The following is a 21487-nucleotide window of genomic DNA, read 5'->3' on the forward strand; positions in this document are numbered from 1 at the left end:
CTCCTCGCAGCTGCTTTAAGGCCATGGGGAAGGGCTTCCTGCCAGTCAGAACAACAGGAGGAAGGTTTGGGGGTCTTTTTCCTTTTTATATTTTAACCATGCCCTGTGGCATGTAGGATCTTAGTTCCTCAGCCAGGGATCAAATCTATGCCTCCTGCATTGGAAGCGTGGAGTCTTAACCACTGGACTGCCAGGGAAGTCCCAAGATTTTCTATATCATTCATTTTATTGCCAGGCAACATACTCTAGACATAACCCTAGAATCCCTCTTGTTGATACCTTTATCTCACCCTGCACTGGCTTGTGACCCAGTGGCCCTCCCACTTTCCTATAAAATGACTCCACACCCTATCCTCACCTGGCCTCCTGTGGCTCTGTCATGCGTCCACGTTGTGTGTCTTGAGGACTTCCTGGAAAACCACTCAGGTGAGATCACAACATTATGAATAACGCAGGTGCCCCTGATGCGGGGGAAAGGTCACCCAGAACTGCGTGAACTGTACAGAGTGGTTCTCAACCTTGCTGCCCAGTCCAGAGCTTTTTAAACACCAGCAATTATATTGTCTCCCAGATGAATTAAATCAGAACCCTGGGGGGTGAGCCCCAGGCACTGGTGTTTTTTTTTTAAGCTCCTAGGGAGATTCCAGTCCACGAGGTCTCAAAACGTCAGACACGACTTAGTGACTAAACAACAACAAAGGAGATTCCAAGGTTGAGACTCACTGCAGAGGAACTCAGGCTCATTCTTTTCTGGGCCTTAGTCTCCCTGAGCTAGAGATTGAGAACAGTGTGTTCTTTCCATGTGGGACGGGATGGGCAAGCTTTGGAGAGAAAGCAGGGCTTCATAACCCCAACCTTAATAAAGCCTCATGGAAATGAGCCAGCCTTGCAGCGGTCTTGTGCTTCTGGACGTGTTAACCTGGTCTGAAGTTGAAGGGAAAGTAGCCCCTCTCCACTCACATCCGAAGGGACAGGAGCGATGGGAGTGACTGCAGCTTGTCCTCTTCTGAATCCCAGCTGGAGCAGTCTCCTCCCTAAGAGCCTCCTGTGTCCTCTTACAGAGCAGAAGCTCATTCCCCAAGGGAACGTGGGGTGCAGCGGTCCACCCACCCCTCCTCACACTCAGCTTCTCCCTCCCGTGCCAATTTCAGAGGATCCAAGGTTGACACTGGTGAAGGCAAACGGCAGCATCCTTATATATCAAGTCCTCCTGGCTTTGGAGGAGGTATCCCTCCTCCCTCATCCCAACCCCTCCCCTATATACTTTTCTAGTTCCTTCTCAAAACTGAGGTGACAGACAGCAGAGAGGAAACAACCCATAAAAGCATTAGACACCAGAGCTGCAGAGAAGTAGAGCTAGCCACCGTTACTATCACTGCTGTCTCGGCTAACACTATTCTAGAGCACAGTCTGTGTTCTCAGCTCTACGTGAATCGCTCCCCCTGCCCCCTCCCTCAATCCTGTGGGGCAGAAGTGCCACCATTTTACAGAGGAGAGAAGGAGAGGCATAGAGGGCAGCAATGTTTTGCCTCGCTTAAAAAAGAAAAAAAAAGAATGATTACACAGTTCTCAGAAACACTTAGGAACTTGCTAGAAATGTAAATATCCCCTGGCCAGAGCAAGACTCATGGGCATGCAACCAGTGTAGGCACACAGCAGCTGTGGGTTCAGAGGACCTGGGCAGTTGAAGTTGACTTTTGTCTTTGAGTGTTTCCTGAGTGAAGTCTACTTGGACAATGCAGCAGGCTGGGGAACTTGGAGTTACCCGGTACTTCTCTGCCTGGGTTCTAGGCCATCTGACCCCAGGCTCCCCGTCTCCCTCTCCCCCGATGGCAGTGATAAAGCGAGGCTTGTGTTCACCATAGTCTGCTGCCCCTGGAGGGGACCCCAGGCACAAACACAAGGAAGGAGGGGCCAGACACACACCCCTTGCACCCCTGGCTGCTCAGGCCAGGGCAAGGTGGTGACTGTCCCTACCCCAGGTGGGCAGCACCACAGCGACTTTCAGGCACCCCTTGCTGACCCTGACCTAGGTACTGAGCGAGTCATGGTGTGGAGATTGCATTTCCCTGGGGAAGGGTGAGGGTGTCTAGTAAGTGGGGATCGGGCCTTGGGCCCATGGGAAGGGGAGAGGGACCTCCCCCCAGGACAGAGCCCTGCATTCTCCTTTTGCACTGGACCCAGCGAATTTTGCCACTGACCATCTCTCTGCTATGTCCAGATCACCTGAATCAAAACTCTCAAGGCCAGGCCCAGCAGTTAGGGCAAAGAAGCACCCCAGGTGATTCTGACGCACTCTGAAGTTCAAGAACCCCCGAGTCCTACCGAAGCTAAAGGAGGAGGCAGTGAGCATGGTGTGGGGCAAGGGGCTGTGTGGGAGTCACAGGTTGGGTGCGGATCCCACTCCTTTGCTGGGTGACCCTCAGCAAATGACTTGCCCCTGCATCAGCCCTGGTTTTTCAGAGAATCCTACTTGATGTAATCGTCTTATCAGAATCTTCAGGCAGGAGCTGCCTTGATGACTGTTCTAAGCAATCTGGTTTACCTGATTTTAAGGAATCAGATGGAAGATCTACCGTGTGACTGACCGCTCAGCCTCCTCCTGATTTCAACGGCTCAGGTCGTATCCCACCGGAACTTCCCCCCACCCTCCCCTGTCCCCCTCTGAAGGCTGCCTTGAAATCAGTGCTGCTGTGCCCTGCCTACACTGTCTTTCCCAGGCAGGTGGAGGTCCCGCAGCTTCCGTGTCATCTGCAGCCTGTCACCTACAGGCTGACAGCCGCGCCCTTCTCTGGAGAGCCTGCCCTTGACTCACGGGAGCCAGCTGGGCCAGAAATGTTTGGGAGCTTCTTCTATCCCCAGGGGCAGCCCACAGGCACTGGCTGGCTGACACAGGGTACACAGTCCCTCTTGTTGGCGGCCCTATGCGTTATTTTCTGACACCACCTCTTACACAAACGCTGTGGTTTTTCCTGACACCAACCGACTCTCCAACACCCACTGGGTATTGTTGTTGCGCCGTGGCTCAGTTGTGTCCAGCTCTTTGCAGTCCTCTGGACTGCAGCACACCAGGCTTCTCGGTTCTTCACGGTCTCCTGAAGTTTGCTCAAACTCATGTCCATTGAGTGAGTGACGCCGTCCAACCACCTCATCCTCTGCCGCCCCCTTCTCCTCCTGCCCTCAGTCTTTCCCAGCATCAGAGTCTTTTCCAACGAGTCGGCTCTCGTTGGGTATACACCAACTCAAATTCTAACGCTATTTACTCGGAGTCAGTTTGCATTGGCTCCCACAATTTAAAGGGCTCAGTCCCACAAGACAGCCCCTGACTCAGCTGCCAGTCACAAGTGGCTTCCCCAGGTGACTGACGCTTCTGCCCAGCTGATTACAAATTCAGGCATTCTTACAATGCCCCCTTAAGTTTGATAATTCACTGGAATGACTCCGAGAACTCTAGAAAGTGCTCTACTTACATTGCGATTTACTATAAAGGATACAAACAAACAGCTGGATGAAGAAGTACATAGGGCAAGTGCCAGAAGTGTCCCAAGCACAGGAGATTCTACACTATGGAGTGGGGCTGAGCCACATCCCAGCACATGGATGCATTCACCAACTCAGAAACTAGAAATACTGTATGATCCAGCAATCCCACTCCTGGGCATATGTCCAGATAAAACTGTAATTCAGAAAGATACACGCACTCCAGGGTTCACTGCAGCACGATTCACAACAGCCAAGGCATGGAAGCAACCTAAATGTCCATCAACAGAGGAATGGATAAAGAAGGTGTGATACCTACAGTGGAATACTACTCAGCCATAAAAAAGAATAAAATGCCATTTGCAACAACATGGATGGACCTAGAGATTATTATACTAAGTGAAGTAAGTCAGGAAGAGAAAGACAAATATCATTTAGTGTCACTTGTATTTGGAATCTAAAATGTGACACAAATGAACTTATCTATGAAATAGAAGCAGATTCCCAGACATGGAGAACAGACTTGGGGTTGCCAAGGAGGAGGTGGTTCAGGCAGAGATGGAGTAGGAGGTTGGGGTTAGCAACCCCAACCATTTTATATGGAATGAGCAAACAAAAAAGTCCTACTGTATAGTACAGGGAGCTGTAATCAATATTCTCTGATAAACCATAAAGGAAAAGAATACATAACTGAATCACTTCACTGTACGGCAGAAAATAACACTGTGAATCAACTGTACTTCAATAAAGAACAAAAAGCAACTCTTGAGTTTTATGAAGATTTCATTCTGTAGGCATGAGTGATTAACTCACTGGCCGCTGGGGAGCTGACGTCACTCTCCAGCCTCTCTGCCCTCCCCAGAGTTTGGGAAGTGGGACTGATACTTCTAACTCTCTAATCATATAGTTGGTTTTTCTGGTGACCAGCTCCCATCCTGAAACTATCTGGTGTCTCCACAGGATCATCTTATTAGCATACAAAAGATAACTTCTTAAGGTTTTAGGAGCTCTGCGCTCCAAAATCAGGGACAAAGACCAGGTATACATGTTTTTATTATACCGTAGGCATTAGTCGTCCTTCAGAGCGCCTCATGGATCAGACTCAAGATGCTCATCTCTTTCCCTAGCTTCTCTCCAGCTCTGGTCTCTGCTCACAGCCTCAAAGTTTTCACCCCACATCCCTCTCTCATTAAAGCACACAATCCCTGCTCTAGCTACTTCCAGAAATCCAACCTAAAACACACCCATAGCTTTCTACTCCCCACAGGTATCTGTGTGTCTTTTACATGACTTATTTGACTGAGTTCCTTGAGATTTGATCCATATCTAATTTATCTTTGCCTCCCTATAACACCTATCTAATATTTTGCATAATAAGTTGTGGGTAAATTTTTTGGAAATAAGTATTTCATATTTTGAAATCATTTGCATGGATGGGCAGGATTGTTAAATGACTGACTTATTTCCTCCAGTTCCCTAGCCCCACCCAAACTTGGCACAAGAACAGTTTAATTCTCCCCAGTGAAGAGGAGGGCAAAGGATTTCAAGAAATGGCTCAAAAACAGGTCCCTGTGGAAATGCATCCAGGTCATTCCCATCTGGTGCCAGAGATAGAGAAGGCTGTTTAGTGTTTTGAGTATTTTTGCTCTTTCCAGCTTCTCTGCCCAATGAAGTTAAACAGTCCCTAAGAGTAAATAAATGTGGCAAAGATAAAACAAATATTTTTTCCAATTGGATTGGTTCATTCCTTGTGTGGGTTCAGATGAGGGAAAAACCAGAATGTTTTGATTAAATAAGCTATTGCCATGAAATGATTTGCCTGTTTACTAACGGACTGTTGTATTTCTTGTCATTATCTACCAAAGTGGGAATTCTTGGTATTGCGGAGAGGACTGTTCTGAATAGGAAAATGGCAGGTTTCCTTAACCTAATGTTCTTACTATGTTACAAAGTGTAAAACCATTGAATTGAAAGCAGCAGGCGGGTACAACCCTGCATGATTGCAGAGTAGAGAAAAAAGAGAAGCAGGTAGGCTCTCCCTATCCCTTTTTGAGGAGTCTTTCCTTACAGTGCTTCTGATGACTGTTTTTTTTTCCACTTCCCTTTCACATGTATCCTACCCAGTGTTACTAAGATTTGATTTCCTGATAAGAAGAAAGATGGTGTTGCTCCCTGTGACTCCTACTGTCTGGGAACCAAGGTGCTTCCTAACCTAAAAGGTCTGGATGAGATGCTATTGAGTTCATGGTGCAGGTTTTTTAGTTGCTAATCATCTACCATGATGGTGGTCCAGTAGCAGTGATGATAATGATGACACATGACCTTTATTGGATTATCAGACATTGTTCCTGGACTTTACATGTATTAATTGATTACCCCCCATCACAACTATGGGGCTTCCCAGGTGATGCAGTGGTAAAAGAACCTGCCTGCCAATGTAAGAGACGTGGATTCAAGCCTTGGGTCAGGAAGATACTCTGGAGTAGGAAACTGCAACCCACTCCAGTATCCTTGACTGGAAAATTCCATGAGCAGAGGAGCCTGGTGGTCTACAGTCCATGAGGTCACAAAGAGTCGGACACAACTGAGCAAGTAAACACATGAAAAAACCCATTTTACACAAGAAAAAACTAGACGTCACAGATGTTAAATAACCTGCCCAAGCATAGGTGTTGTCAGTGATGGAACTGGCTCTGACCCTAGGGAATCTGGCTCCAGATCCAAGGGTACTGATCATATACACACGGCCTAGTAGTATTAGTCTTAACAGCAACCATTAACATTTATCGAGCCTTCACTACATGCCAGTCACGATCATTAATTTTATGTATTAACATTATTAAATCTCATTAAAAACTCCATCAGGTGCGTATTTATCATCCTCTTTTGCTGAGGCACGTAGAGGTTAACTTGCCTGGGGTTACTCAGCAGACAGGTGAAGGAACCAGGTTTGTCGTCTGCGTTAAACGCCTTCAGAGAGACACGCACAGGCTCTTCTGCTCTTGCCGGCAGGAGGTATGAACTTTGGCTTTTGGGACACATGCACACTACTCTCAACAAAACTTCGTAAAATACATTCTGTCTCCCCTGGGAAAAAGATCCAGGGAGTCATAGAACAAGAGATCCCAGTCTAGAGCTCACATCTGTTCTGGTTGATTTGTTTGCTTGCCCAGTATTTCCGCCTCCTTTTTAGTAAGGGTGCTCTAGAACAGGAGCTTCCAGCCTCTGCAATCTAATGCCCAAAGACCCGAGGTGGAGCTGATGTAATCGTAATAGTAACAGCAATGAAATGCACAATAAATGTAATGTGCTTGAATCATCCCGAAGCCAGCCCCCCACCCCCTCCCTGTCCATGGAAAAATTATCTTCCACAAAACCAATTCCTGGGGCCAAAAAGGTTGGGGACTGCAGCTCTAGAAGTTTCTTGGTGGGGAATGTATCAGTTTTCTATCATTGCTGCAACAAATTACCATAAATGTAGTGGCTTGAAATAATACCAATGTAATTATCTTACTTCTGGAGGTCGGAAATAAAAAATAGGTCCCTCTGAGCTAAAGTCAAGGTAGCAATAGGCTGCATTCCTCCTTGAGGGCCTCAGGGAGACTCCATTTCTCTGCCTTTTCCATTTTCTAGAGACTGTCCCTGTTCTGTGTGCATAGGCTCCTTCCATCTTGAAAGCCAGCAGCAGCAGGCCAAGTCTTTCTCAAGCTACTATCTCTCTGGTTGTCCCTCTCCTGCCTCGTCTTCCACTTTTGAGGACGCTGGTGATTATATTGGGTTTACCTGGATACTCTCCCTAGTTTACCATTAACCGCGTGGCAACCTTAATTTCTCTCTGCCATGTAACCTATTCACAGTCTCCTCCGATTAGGATATTGACCTCTTTGGAGTAGTGTTGAGAGCATTGTCCTATCTGCCACAGTGAAACTCTGCTTTTCACCCTTGCTTCATGTGTTTCTGGGCTTATCCAACCCAACAACCCTGGTTCAAAGCGTAGGCTTGGGACTTTTACAGGATTTCTTGGTAAAAAGCTCCCACCCCCACATCCCACTTTGGATGAGCTGATCACTGCTCACCTGCTCTGAAGAGGGGCCGGGGTGGGGACTCTCCCTGACTGGCTGGGGCCCTTCCTGTTTGGGCTGTTACACATCCAGAGGTTCGGCCCAGCTGCTGAAGTCCATGAGTGGGTAGCAGCTGTGTCCACCTTTGCAAAACACCAGACTGCTGCTGCTGCTAAGTCGCTTCAGTCGTGTCCAACTCTGTGCGACCCCATAGATGGCAGCCCACCAGGCTCCACCATCCCTGGGATTCTCTAGGCAAGAACACTGGAGTGGGTTGCCATTTCCTTCTCCAATGCATGCATGCATGCTAAGTTGCTTCAGTTGTGTCCGGCTCTGTGCGACCCCATGGGCAGCAGCCCACCGGGCTCCTCTGTCCACGGAATTCTCTATGCAAGAGTACTGGAGTGGGTTGCCATTTCCTTCTCCAGAACACCAGACTAGCATTCCTAAAAATGAAGCCTCTTCCTCCTGCTGCTGATTCAGGAAGCCGCAGTGCAAGTATGCAAATACTCCCTAAAAAACAAAGACGACTGAGTCAGAGCTCCTCAGTGACACCCAGCCTAGCACTGTGTGGTCCCTTGTTTATTATTCACTGACTTGAGCTGAGCATCAGGATGGTACTTCAATGTTCAACATTGATTTGCTTTCTCTAGCCTCTCCTTTGCCATTCTCAGCATCCCCAAAGATTTTTTTTTTTAATGCAGTAAAATATCTGTTTGCTAGGGTTCACCTGAAAGACACATTGTTAGTCAGGTTTTTGCTATCTGAATGCTGTGCAACAAAACACTCCAACGTCTCAGTGGCTTACCAAAAGCATTTCTTCTTCTTCATTGGTCTGTGGGGCAGCAGGGGCAGCTCTGCTTTGCTTTACAGAAGGGGATCAGGTCTACTCCACATTTCTCTCATTATTTCTGGACCAGCAGCGACCAGGGACCGTTCTTATGATGAAGGACACCAAGCCAAACTACAGGAACACATTTAAGGTCTCTGCTCAGGTCATGACCACTAACATCCCATTGCCCCAGAAGAGTCACATGCCAAGTCCCCACATCAGTAGGTAAGGAAATGTTCTCTGGTTTCTCCAGCAGGGGCCACTGTCGAGCAACATGACAAAGACTGGGTGTGTTTCAAGATGGAAGAGAATTGCGGTAATCCAATCTTATCATTGGAGCTCAGCTGGTGGAGACTCTCCCTGCAGTGCAGGGGACCCAGGTTCAATCCCTGGGTTGGGAAGATCCCCTGGAGAAGGAAATGGCAACCCACTCCAGTATCCTTGCCTGGAAAATCTCATGGACAGAGGAGCCTGGTGGGCTGCAGTCCATGGGGTCGCAAACAGTCGGGCACAACTGAGCGACTAACACTTACTTAATCTTATCATAGGGGCTTCCCAGGTGGCATTAGTGATAAGAAATACACCTGCCAATACAGGAGATGCAAGAGAGACTGGTTCAAGCCCTGAATGTGGAAGATCCCCTGGCGTAGGAAATGGTAACCCACTCTAGTATTCTTGACTGGAAAATTCCATGCGCAGAGGAGACTGGTGGGCTACAGTCTGTGGGGCTGCAGAGTCACACACCACTGAGAGACTGAGCAATCCTCTCATAGACATCCTCCATCTTGATATTGTCCGTCTCTTTCATAGAAAAGGAGAAAATAACTATATAAAATTTTATAGGTCATTTCAAGAATTTCTGCAAAAAAAAAATTACACACACACACACACACACACACATATATATGTATATATATGTTACCAGTAAGATTTCACCCTGCCTCCTACCTATAGATCTGATTTCATGGGGTTTGTACAGGAGTATAGGACCTCACACCCAGAAAGACCCCACATTTGGTGTAATGCTCTGCTTTATCTTGAAGTTCTTAATAATGTTTGACCAAGGGGCCCTAGTTTTTCAAGGTGCACTGGCTCCCACAAATTAGGTAGCCGCTCCTACCTACACGTGCTGTATTTATGGTTCCATGTGGTGAGAATTCAGAGAAGGCAGTGGCACCCCACTCCAGTACTCTTGCCTGGAAAATCCCATGGACAGAGGAGCCTGCAGTCCATGGGGTCACAAAGAGTTGGAAACGACTGAGCGACTTCACTTTCACTTTTCACTTTCATGTATTGCAGGAGGAAATGGCAACCCACTCCAGTGTTCTTGCCTGGAGAATCCCAGGGACAGAGGAGCCTGGTGGGCTGCCGTCTATGGGGTCGCACAGAGTCGGACACGACTGAAGCGACTTAGCAGCAGCAGCAGCAGTGGTGAGAATTAATGCTCAGATTAGCAGCCCTGAGACCTGTAGGTTCCAAAATGATCCAAAATTCTGTTGCAATTCCCATGCTCTTTTCTTCTTTCAATATGTTTAATGGGCACAGTTATAATTCTAAGTGTTAGAGAGAAGACCGAGAACTAACCAGCCTGCTCTCCTCGGTTTTACACTGTACCATATTCTGGCTATCCGCTGCTGGACAGATGACTTTCATTACAGTCATTAAAGGGAAATCTGATGCAGACACTCATAATAGATCATGGATGTTGAAGGTCACAGGCAAGCCCCAGCACCCAGCAGGAACTCCCTTCATCTCGATATTTTCTTCCCAAGAAAGTAAACCAGAACACAAGTGAGTTAGAGCGCCACAATTAGACAGCCCATCTTAAAGCCACTTGGCTTTGTAAAGATAATAAATTTTTCCCAACTTTGCTACTTTGGCTATAATCCTAGTCTCCCAAGTGACAAAAAGATCCATTTTAGAAAGGTTTTCAACCATAAAACCTAAAGTCAAAGAGCAGACCGAGTTTCTGGTTAACATTTCCCAGGGGCTCTGCAAATAGTGTGAGAAATGCCACTCTGTGACAGCTTGAACCAATACCAGGCTCGTCCTTCAAGAGATCCGCTCACTACTGTGTTGCTCAGAGGAGTGGAAAGATGTCAAATTGCTGATCCGCTTGAAAGATCAAAACAGGTGTATTTCATACTCAAGCAGCAGGGACCCTGTCTTGGGAAGGAATCAGTGCTTTTCCTCATTTGCTTGCTTCACAGAAATTCATACCCTTAGGCTTAATACCTCACCCCATCCCCAGACTAGACTCTGCTTCCAGCAAGCCCAGCTGGACTCAACATGTTCACAACACACACAGATGCCTCCATGATACAGATGGCACCACCAGCTCTATCAAAGCTTGCTTCTCCAGCCCCATAGGGCCTAGTTCTCAGATTTTAGCCTACATTAGAATCATTTGGGAGCTTGTTAAACACAGATTTCAGGGCTCTAGCTTGTGATTTTTGGGTTCAGTTAAGTCTTGGGTAGGTCCCTTGCTTCCCTAGTAAGTTTCTGGATGCCCGATGCTGCTGGTTTGGGTACCAATCTTTGACAGCCTCTGCTCCAGGACATTGCTTTAGGCCCTGAAAGGCTGCACCAGCAAAACTCTCTGCAATGCTAAAGACCCTCGTTTTCTTTGGCTTCTGACCACCTCCATCTCAGCTTTCCTCGACTCCCATTCATTCTTGAATATCCTTCTTTCGATAGTTTTCCAGCCTCACATGCCATAGAAAACATTCTCACTGAGGTTAAACATGATGCACCTGCTGTCAAATTTAATAGACGGGCATCACCACTCAGGTGCCTCCCCAGCCAGGCCACAACTCACCCTGTCTGAGCTGCACTCCCTGCCTCTCTGCCTGTTCTCTTGGTCTAGTGTTGGAGGCTGCCTGGATGGGCTGTTTTCTCTTCCTTCTGGTAACAGTATTGCCCGGAGGTGCAGCCATGGCCCCTCCCTACTTGGTGTCGTTGAGATGTGATTTCCAAACTGACACTCCTGACACCTTGATTTTGAACATCTGAACTCTCGAATTGTAAGAAAATTAATTTCTGTTGTTTAAGCTACCCAGTTTGTGGTAATTTGTTACAGCAGCCACATGGAAACAAATACATCCTGCTTCCATCTGAAGGGCTGGGATTGCGGAAGGGAGGCAGGGGATCCTGCTTAGGCAATCTGACCTAAGATACAGAAGGTAGGAAATTTCAAAGCTTCCTCAGCCCAGATCTGACTGCTTGAAAAACAGTACAGTCACCAAACTATGCAGTCTGAAGATAGCTACCACTTCGGCACAGATACTTAGCCAATCAAGAGCTCTATCTCTTATACCAACCCTGTTTATTTAGTCTCTTGAAGTTGGAGGGCATTCTCTCTGTAGACAGAAGAAAGACTTTCTCTGTATAATAAATTAAGGGAAAAAAGTTTCACTGAACAGTCCTTTCTTAGAAAGCTTACAATTAATTTCCTTTGTAATTTCCGGTGATAAGAGCTGATAGCAGATTTCCTTGCCAGCTTTTGTAATCCCAATGACATCACAGAACCTCCATCACTGCAGAAAAATTGTTCTTTTAGGTGGCAATGATGACATCAACCACTACAAGGGGTGCGGGGTGGGGAAGAACAGGAAATCCTACATTCAGCTGCTAACTGATAAATGAAGGAGGAACTGGTTTTTAAAGTAAGTTCCCATAACTAAGCAGCATTCTCAATTACTTGGCTTTATTTGATACCTAATTGTTTCTATAATCTACAAGTCCCTAGTCAGAAAGGCTCCTCACTTCCAAGAAACCCAGGGATTATAGGTTAGATCCCCTCACTTTGGGGGAGCCCTAGGTCATTGCCTCATGTCAGACATAAGCATAAGGGTTAAAAAAGACCCAGACCACAGAGCTGGAGATAATTTTTAGGATGAAAGGAAGAGAAAGAAAGAGAGAGAAGGGGAGAAAGAGAGAGAAGGAAAGAAAGAAAGGAAAGATAAATAGAAAAGAAATACAGACAATCAATGACATCTGAGTTGGGCAACCTAACAAACGGTATTAGACTTCTCCAGAGAAAGCAAAACTGATGGGATATGTGTATATAGATACTGAGTTTCATTTTGTTTCATAACATCATGTAGAGTTTGGTCTCATTTGTATACAATAAAGACGTAAATTGCTATATTTCCTGGAAAGGACATTTACCAGAATCTTAACAATAGTAATCTCTGAGTAGTGGAATTTCAGGTTATTTTGGTAACATTTATTAGGGGCATACTATGTGTCAGGCATTCTTTAAAGTATTTTACATGGATTAAATTAATTCAATAATTGATTTGGTTTGCACTTTTTAAAAAACAAAATCATGTATCATTTCCCCCCCAAAAAAACTATGAAGCAGTTGTTTTTTAAGAAACATCCCTTCTAACCCTCTTACACTGTTGGTGGGAATGCAAACTAGTACAGCCGCTATGGAAAACAGTGTGGAGATTTCTTAAAAAACTGGAAATAGAACTGCCATATGACCCAGCAATCCCACTTCTGGGCATACACACTGAGGAAACCAGATCTGAAAGAGACACGTGCACCCCAATGTTCATCGCAGCACTGTTTATAATAGCCAGGACATGGAAGCAACCTAGATGCCCATCAGCAGATGAATGGATAAGGAAGCTGTGGTACATATACACCATGGAATATTACTCAGCCATTAAAAAGAATTCATTTGAACCAGTCCTAATGAGATGGATGAAGCTGGAGCCCATTATACAGAGTGAAGTAAGCCAGAAAGATAAAGAACATTACAGCATACTAACACATATATATGGAATTTAGAAAGGTGATAACGATAACCCTATATGCAAAACAGAAAAAGAGACACAGAAATACAGAACAGACTTTTGAACTTTGTGGGAGAATGTGAGGGTGGGATATTTCAAAAGAACAGCATGTATACTATCTATGGTGAAACAGATCACCAGCCCAGGTGGGATGCATGAGACAAGTGCTCCGGCCTGGTGCACTGGGAAGAGCCAGAGGAATCGGGTGGAGAGGGAGGTGGGAGGGGGGATCGGGATTGGGAATACATGTAAATCCATGGCTGATTCATATCAATGTATGACAAAACCCACTGGAAAAAAAAAATAATAATAATAAAAAAAAAAAAAGAAAAAAAAAAAAAGAAACATCCCTTCTATTCTCACACATGAGCAGCCCTTGTTTCCCAAAGCTCCACAACCTTGGGACCACTGAGAAGCTGAAACTGTTGCATGCAGATCCCACCCAGAGTTATTGCTGGAAATCTTCCCATTTCACACACACACACACACACACACACACACACACACACACACGCACACACACAAACTGATGCTTTCCCATTGCTGTTGGAGTGCTTCGTTTGTTTGATTGTTTTCATGGCTCCTCTCTTGTTTGTTAAGAACTGGGTAAGTCAGTAATCTGTTCCCTTTCAACCTCAATCTTACTCGTAACCATCTCCCATAGACCACGCTTCTAAGGTATTTAATTTGCATTCTTTTGTTTCTGTGTGTTCTCATAAAATGTGTTGTTTGGTAAATTCGTATTTTTAATTCACCTAGATGGTTTGACTTTATATCTCGTTCAAGGGTTCTCTGCCACACCCGCTACAATCACCCATCCAGTCCCTGCACCCACTCTGACCATTGCTGCTGGTGGAAACTTGGGGATTCCTGGAGTTGAAAGTGTTCTCCATCATCCCTCTGCCAACCACTCACTCCTAATCCCCTGACATGCTCCAGAACTTAAAGTTGATTAGACAACCTTAGGTCCAAGAGTCAACCTTGGTTTTTTTTTTTTTTCCCCGTGTGTGTAGCTCTCTCCCCTGAGAAACTTGCTGCAAGTTTCCCATTTGCCAGCCTGAAGGGAAGTGGAAAGCTAGCAATGATTGCCAAGTCAAGCCAAAGTCAGGTCCCTGGACAAGGACTACCTGCCAGCTCTCTCATCCCTAGAAACTCCTCTGCCTAAATCATTTTCCCTTCTCCACCGGGTTGAAGCAGTCTTGTTTCCCAACTTGTGCTAATATTTACAGCGGGAAGCTGGATCTTTCACTCTAAGATTCCTTTACTGAATCTTCCAGAAAATCTAACGTGTCCTTCATCATCTCACAAGCATTATAAGAATGTATGTGGGGGGGGCACTCCTCTGGTGGTCTAGTGGTTAAGAACCTATCTTGCAATGCAGGGCACTTGGGTTTGATCCCTGATCAGAGAACTAAGATAGCACACGCTGCAGGGCAACTAAACCCGCACCATCTGGAGCCCCTGTGCCACAAGAGAGGCCGTGCACCGCAACGAAAAGATTCCAGCAACCAAGACCCGACTTAGCCAAATAAAAATATTTTTTAAAATGTACATGATGAGTCCCTCACTTTTCTATAATTTCTGCATCCCACTCACCATCGGCTGCCTCTAACTTCAGTCTGATGTAATCTGCAGAAAAATGCTCAGGGTGGGACATGGTCAGAGGTGGATTCATCTCAAAGTTAATGAGGCTTGAGTTTCAGTCCCTGCCCTGTAAAGGGCCCAAGAAAAGTCCAACAATGTGCTCACAATGTGTTTTCATTAAATTTGTGATGTTAAGACATTTTAGCCACAGTCAAGTAAGACCTCTATCTTTGTTCTCTGACATTCCTCCCATCACAGTCTACCACGGGTCAGGGAGCTTTGGCAAGGCCTTGGATGTTTGGGGATCTGGCTAAAGGAAAGTTGGCTTGCGGATACACATAGTGGGGTTTAGTGTTTATAAACACTGTTGTGTCTTCTTGTTATAGTATTTGTATCCTACAATTGTATTCTTAAAGAGGGTTTCCAAAATTCCAAAACCTTCCTCCACCTCCCAAAGCTGGGTCTTCCCACCCAGTGAAGCCCAGTAAAATTTGCTTCAGAACCCATGTATCCTTAGGGGTGATTTTGGACCTTCACGGTTCTGTCCTGATCTTCATTTTGAAGCTTTTCTGTTGTAGGTGGACCCCTAATTCCACCGACGTGTAGCCCTTGACTCAGAGTATAATTTCCAACCTGCGCCTCTGTCAGTTTCCTTTCTGTGCCTCTCTCCTCTGCTCCCTCAGCACACACATACTCTCTCTCTTCTGCATCTGGCGCAGTTGCATCTCCTATTTAAATACCAGAAGCTGAAGTGCAGATTGGCAATGAGCCAGTTCTTAAAAATGAGCCCAAATGTTCGAGGCAAACACTTCCAAGAATGCCCACAGCTGCCAGTCTCAACTTTAGAGGGCAAGAGGAGGAAACGGGCTTACAAAGCAGGTGTTCTGTCCGGGTGTCCCTCTGGAACTGAGGCTGTTTGATGAGGCAGAAATATTTCCAACTCTCCACCTAACAAAACAGTGAGGGAACAAAACTCTTAAATTAGAAAAGTCTCTCAAGTCAACAACTCAGCAAAATTTTCAGCACATACATCAAAAACAGTGCTCAAGGACTATTAAGTTAACAAATTCTCCTTTTAGAGGAAAGCATCCCCCACCTCCAGTCATTGCAAATGGACTCTGTTTCCATTTAAAATGTCCTGGGAGACATCTTTCCTCTGGCCTACATTCAAGGTCAAGTTTTTGTTGGTTTCTTGGCAGGTAGGGGCTGGGGAGGGAGAATTGCTTTCATTTTCTTTACCTCTGCAAAATGCCTTTCCGAAAGTGTTAACCCTATTTTTTTTTTCTTTATGTTGACCTCCATTTCTCTGGCAGACTTTCAAATCATTTTTTTCTCGTTGTAAAAGTAATCTATCCATGTATTAATCGAACAAATATTTACAGAGTACCTACATCTCAGGTCGTGTTCTTCTTTCACTAGGATAATTTTTTCTCTCTTATTAACTAGACTTTGCAAATATTTAAAATCACAATATTTATGATAAGCAGACCCCAGAATTTATTTAGCCATTCTCTTTTTTGTTAAACGTTCAAGCCACTTCCAATTTCTCCCTGTTGTAAATAGTGTAGCAGTGACATTCCTTGCAATAGACTCTTGTCTATATCTAAAGAGTAACTCTTCAGGACAGATATCTAGCAATGGAATTACTAGATCAAAAGGTATAAACAATCTAAACTTTCTTAATAAACATTCTAGTAAACTTGCTGATGCATACTACCACCTTTGGCTTCCTCAAATCTTCCTCAAAGGAAGAATCACCCATCCCTATTTAAAGACAGGAGGGCATATTCCATTCCTTCTATAGAAGTTTGCTGATTCCTAAAATAATTTCATTTCCTGGTGGTGATAAAATTCCAGTTCTTTTCTTGAACTTTCTGTACTAAATTCATCCTCTAGGGTCACATTTTTGCATTCCTTATGCAAAGGTGTAACACTTAGAAAAGAAAGAGTATCCACACTCCTCTGCTCATGACTATCACTTTGGGCAAACAAGAAATCAACCCAGAGGGAAATCATCCCTTCCAAGAGAAATATGGAGTCACACAAAGGTATGTAAGACTCTAGTAATCATCTTCATTCCTCGACCTACTGAGGGGTTTGAGGAGGAGAAAGGATGTAAAGCTGAGCATCTCTCTAATTAGCCTTGCTCACACAGGACGAAAGGAGCCTTCCCACCTAGTCAGCACCTCTGCTCTGGCGAGTCAACCTGTAAAAGTGCCTTACCAAGGCGCTTTTCAATATACAAGCAAATTTCATTGCATAGCATTTTAATCTCTAATTTTTCTTCTGGAACAACTTCGTTCCCTGACTCTTTACTAAGAAGAATGCCTGCTTTCCAAGAAACCCAGTGCTGTCTTGAGAAACCCCCAGTACTTTGTCCTCAAGAAGAAACACTAGGGAAGACAAAGAAAACCAGAGCAAGTCCTCTTTGATCTTATTCAAGATGGAATATTTGCTAATGTGTTGCTTCATTGTCTTATTTGGATCAGAAGCCCTTTAGTGGGAATTTTGTTTATATAATGTTCTGCTTAAGACAAAGACTACTGAGATTGAAAGTCAAGATTTTCTCTTTCCTGGGAGCCAGGCAGCCTGAACGAACTGATTGCCTGGTCTTTTTCCCTCCAGCTGAGTCCAGGCTAGGAGAAAATCCGTGACAAGAGCAAAGAGTTTCATCTCTGGATGACCAAAGGGGGCTTTACCAAAGGTGATGATAGAACCTGTGGTAGGTGAGGGGCAGCACCGTCTTTCATTCATCCAGCAGTGACTTATTGAATGCTTAGTATGTGCCAGAATCTAGACCAGGCACTGTGCGAGTGAAACAGACAAATAGCCTGCTCTCACGGATCTTGCTGCTGAACGAGAAGCAAACACCAACCAAATAGTGTTGATCCTTGAACAACACGGTCCACTTTGACCTGCGCAGGCCCACGGTGGATGCAGATTTTTTGTTTGTTTGTTTCCTTCAAACACTACAGTATACCACCATCAGGGTTGGTTGAATCTGCTGATGCAGAACTGCAGATAGGGAGGGTGGATGGAAAGTGACACATGGCTTTTCCGCCGTGCAGGGGGTCAGCACCCCTAAACTTCCAGTTGTTGGAGAGCAGCTGTACCTATGCCCATGGAAATAAGACCAGTCTTGGTGTGGGCGGGGCATCAAGAACATAGAGCTGTGAATGCCTGTTTGTGGCAGGGGATTCACCTTAAAGGGGGAAGGCAAGCAGTTGTTGCTGGAATTTAGATCCGAAAGGCAAGCTGGAAAAGAGGGAAGAAGGTGTGTATCAGGCAGGGGTCTGCAGTCAGAGGGTGAAAGGAAGGGGCAGTTTGCAGGATGGCTCCAGAGATGTGATCGAGGCCATACAGGGTTCTGGTTTTCATCCTGAATGGGTCTTTATTATTTTTTAAATTTATTTTTTAATTGGAGGATAATTGCTTTACAATGTTGTGTTGGTTTCGGCTGGATAACAATGTGAATCAGCTGTAAGCATACATATATCTGCTCCCTCTTGAGTTTCCCTCTGACTGTCCCCCGGCGGGTCCCAGCCCTCGAGGTCATCACAGAGCAAGAGCCGAGCTCCCGGGCAATACAGCTGCTTCCGGCTGGTCGTCTGTTTACACGGTCGTGTGTGTACGTCAGGGCTACTCTCTCAGTTCACCCCACGCTCTCCTTCCTCACTGTGTCCAAAGTCCATTCACTATGTCTGCATCTCTATTCCTGCCCTGCAAGCAGGTTCATCAGTACCATTAAGGAGTCTTTAGATTGCTAAGCCCCTATTACTTGAAGATTCTACTCTTAGATATTTACCTAAGAGAAATGGAAACTCAAAAGACTTCACATGAATACTCATAGTTGCCTTAAAATAGCCTAAAGCTGGAAACAATCCAAATGTCCATCAACAAAAGAATAAATAAATAAATTACAGCATATTCATAGTCAACTGAACGGAATGAACACACAACATAGAATGCTATCCAGATTACTTTGAGTGAAAAGAGTCAGGCACATTCCATCCATACTGTGTATTTATATTTGCATGAATCCAAAAATGGGCAAAACTAATCTATGGTGATAAAAATCAGAAAGTGGTCACCTCTGGGTGTGGGGGCTGGGCAGGGGAGGGAATCACTGGAAAAGAGGAGCAAGAGAACTTTCTGAGGTGATGATAATGTCCTACACTTCATTTTTTTCATTTGTCCTAAACTTTGCTTCAGCAATATGTGAACCATGAACTTCCAGATGTTCAAGCTGGTTTTAGAAAAGGCAGAGGAACCAGAGATCAAATTGCCAACATCCGCTGGATCATCAAAAAAGCAAGAGAGCTCCAGAAAAACATCTATTTCTGCTTTACTGACTATGCCAAAGCCTTTGACTGTGTGGATCACAATAAACTGTGGAAAACTCTGAAAGAGATGGGTATACCAAACCACCTGACCTGCCTCTTGAGAAACCTGTATGCAGGTCAGGAAGCAACAGAACTGGACATAGAACAACAGACTAGTTCCAAATAGGAAAAGAAGTACATCAAGGCTGTATATTGTCACCCTGCTTATTTAATTTATGTGCAGAGTACATCATGAGAAACACTGGGCTGGAAGAAGCACAAGCTGGAATCAAGATTGCTGGGAGAAATATCAAGAACCTCAGATATGCAGATGATACCACCCTTATGGCAGAAAGTGAAAAAGAACTAAAGGGCTTCTTGATGAAAGTGAAAGAGGAGAGTGAAAAAGTTGGCTTAAGGCTCAACATTCAGAAAACTAAGATCATGGCATCTGGTCCCATCACTTCATGGCAAATAGATGGGGAAACAGTGGTTGGCTTTATTTTTCTGGGCTCCAAAATCACTGCAGATGGTGATTGCAGCCATGAAATTAACAGACGCTTGCTCCTTGGAAGGAAAGTTAATGATCAACCTAGACAGCATATTAAAAAACAGAGACATCACTTTGTCAACAAAGGTCCATCTAGTCAAGGCTATGGTTTTTCCAGTGGTCATGTATGGATGTGAGAGTTGGACTATAAAGAAAGCTGAGCGCCAAAGAATTGATGTTTTTGAACTGTAGTATTGGAGAAGACTCTTGAGAGTCCCTTGGACCTCAAGGAGATCCAACCAGTCCATCCTAAGATCAGTCCTGGGTGTTCGTTGGAAGGACTGATGTTGAAGCTGAAACTCCAATACTTTGGCTACCTAATGTGGAGAGCTGACTCATTGGAAAAGACCCTGATGCTGGGAAAGATTGAGGGCAGGAGGAGAAGGGGATGACAGAGGATGAGATGGTTGGATGGTATCACCGACTCAATGGACATGGGTTTGGGTGGACTCCAGGAGTTGGTGATGGACAGGGGAGCCTGGCGTGCTGCAGTTCATGGGGTCGCAAGGAGTCGGACACGATTGAGCAACTGAACTGAACTGAACTGAAATGTCTTTTTGCAGGCACCACCTCAAAGTCAGAAAGGCCCTTGCTTGCTGAAGGTTTAGAAGAACCACAGAAGCTAAGCATTTTACAGCTGGAAAGGATTCTTAGAGTGCACATCAGCCTAAACATTTCACTCATGGAATGCGGGAGTAAAGGGACTAAACTACCCAGGAATATTCATAACATTTGATTAATACTTACCAAGTACTTCCACATCAATTACCTCCTTAAATCCCCAGAAAGTGATGGCAAATTATTCATTCTTCTTTTCATAAGTTGGGGCTCAGAGAGTAGAGCAGAAAAAGTGAATTCCTGTCAATGCACAAGTTTCTCCTCTTCTTCTAGGGTACATCACTACATCCCTGTTACCACCTCTCTTGCAGCTGGAGGGGTAGGGTAACTGACCATACAATCCTTCCTTCACATTCTCACTTCTTTGCCGGCTGTCCAGATGTACAGGATCCAGGGGAGGAGTTCACAGCCCCAGGGGATGGTGAAGCCATTCATTGGAAGGATCCTGGGTCTCTGAATGACTCTGTGGAGCAGAGGTATTTTCCCCCATTCACTGATCCAAGTGAACTATGACAGGAAGGAGAAATAAACCTTTCCTCTACCCAAGCACTGATGTTTTGGTGCTTGTTTTCTAGTTAGCCTAACTGACATAAGAAAAATAAAGGGACCCATGCAAAAATCCATGTATTAATTTATTTAACAACAACAACAACAAAAAAAGGTATTGAATACCTATTAAACACGCTTGACATTGTGTGTTCATTAGTGAATTAAGACAGCTCTGGCCTGCGCCCTTATGAGGCTTGCAGCTAACAGCTGACACAGGTATGGACAGGGATAAGACCCAAATGAAAATCTGTTAACTACAAATTTCTCTCCTTCTCTACTTCACATGCTTCTTCCCAAATAATTTAAATCAAAATATGTCATTCCTTTAAAGTTTACTTTACAAAATAGACAATTTACCCCACATATGAATTATAGGATGGAGAAAAGAGGTAGGGGGTGTTTGTTAAGCTCCTGCATTCCCCAAGACCTAAGAAGGCCCAGCCCCGGTAAAATCTCCTTGTATCATAGAGCCTTTGTCAGTAGATGGGATTAGAAAACGATTGTTTTCAGATACTTAAATTTTCGGGTATTTAAAGATCTACAGTTGACCTTTGAACAACACAGGGGTTAGGGGTACCAACCTTGACCCTTTACATAGTTTAAAATCTGCGTAAGATAACTAGTTGGCCCTCAGTTCAGTTCAGTTCAGTCACTCAGTCGTGTCCGACTCTTTGCGACACCATGAA

This window comes from Cervus canadensis, chromosome 25 (assembly GCF_019320065.1).
Source record: "Cervus canadensis isolate Bull #8, Minnesota chromosome 25, ASM1932006v1, whole genome shotgun sequence".
Classification (NCBI taxonomy): domain Eukaryota; kingdom Metazoa; phylum Chordata; class Mammalia; order Artiodactyla; family Cervidae; genus Cervus; species Cervus canadensis.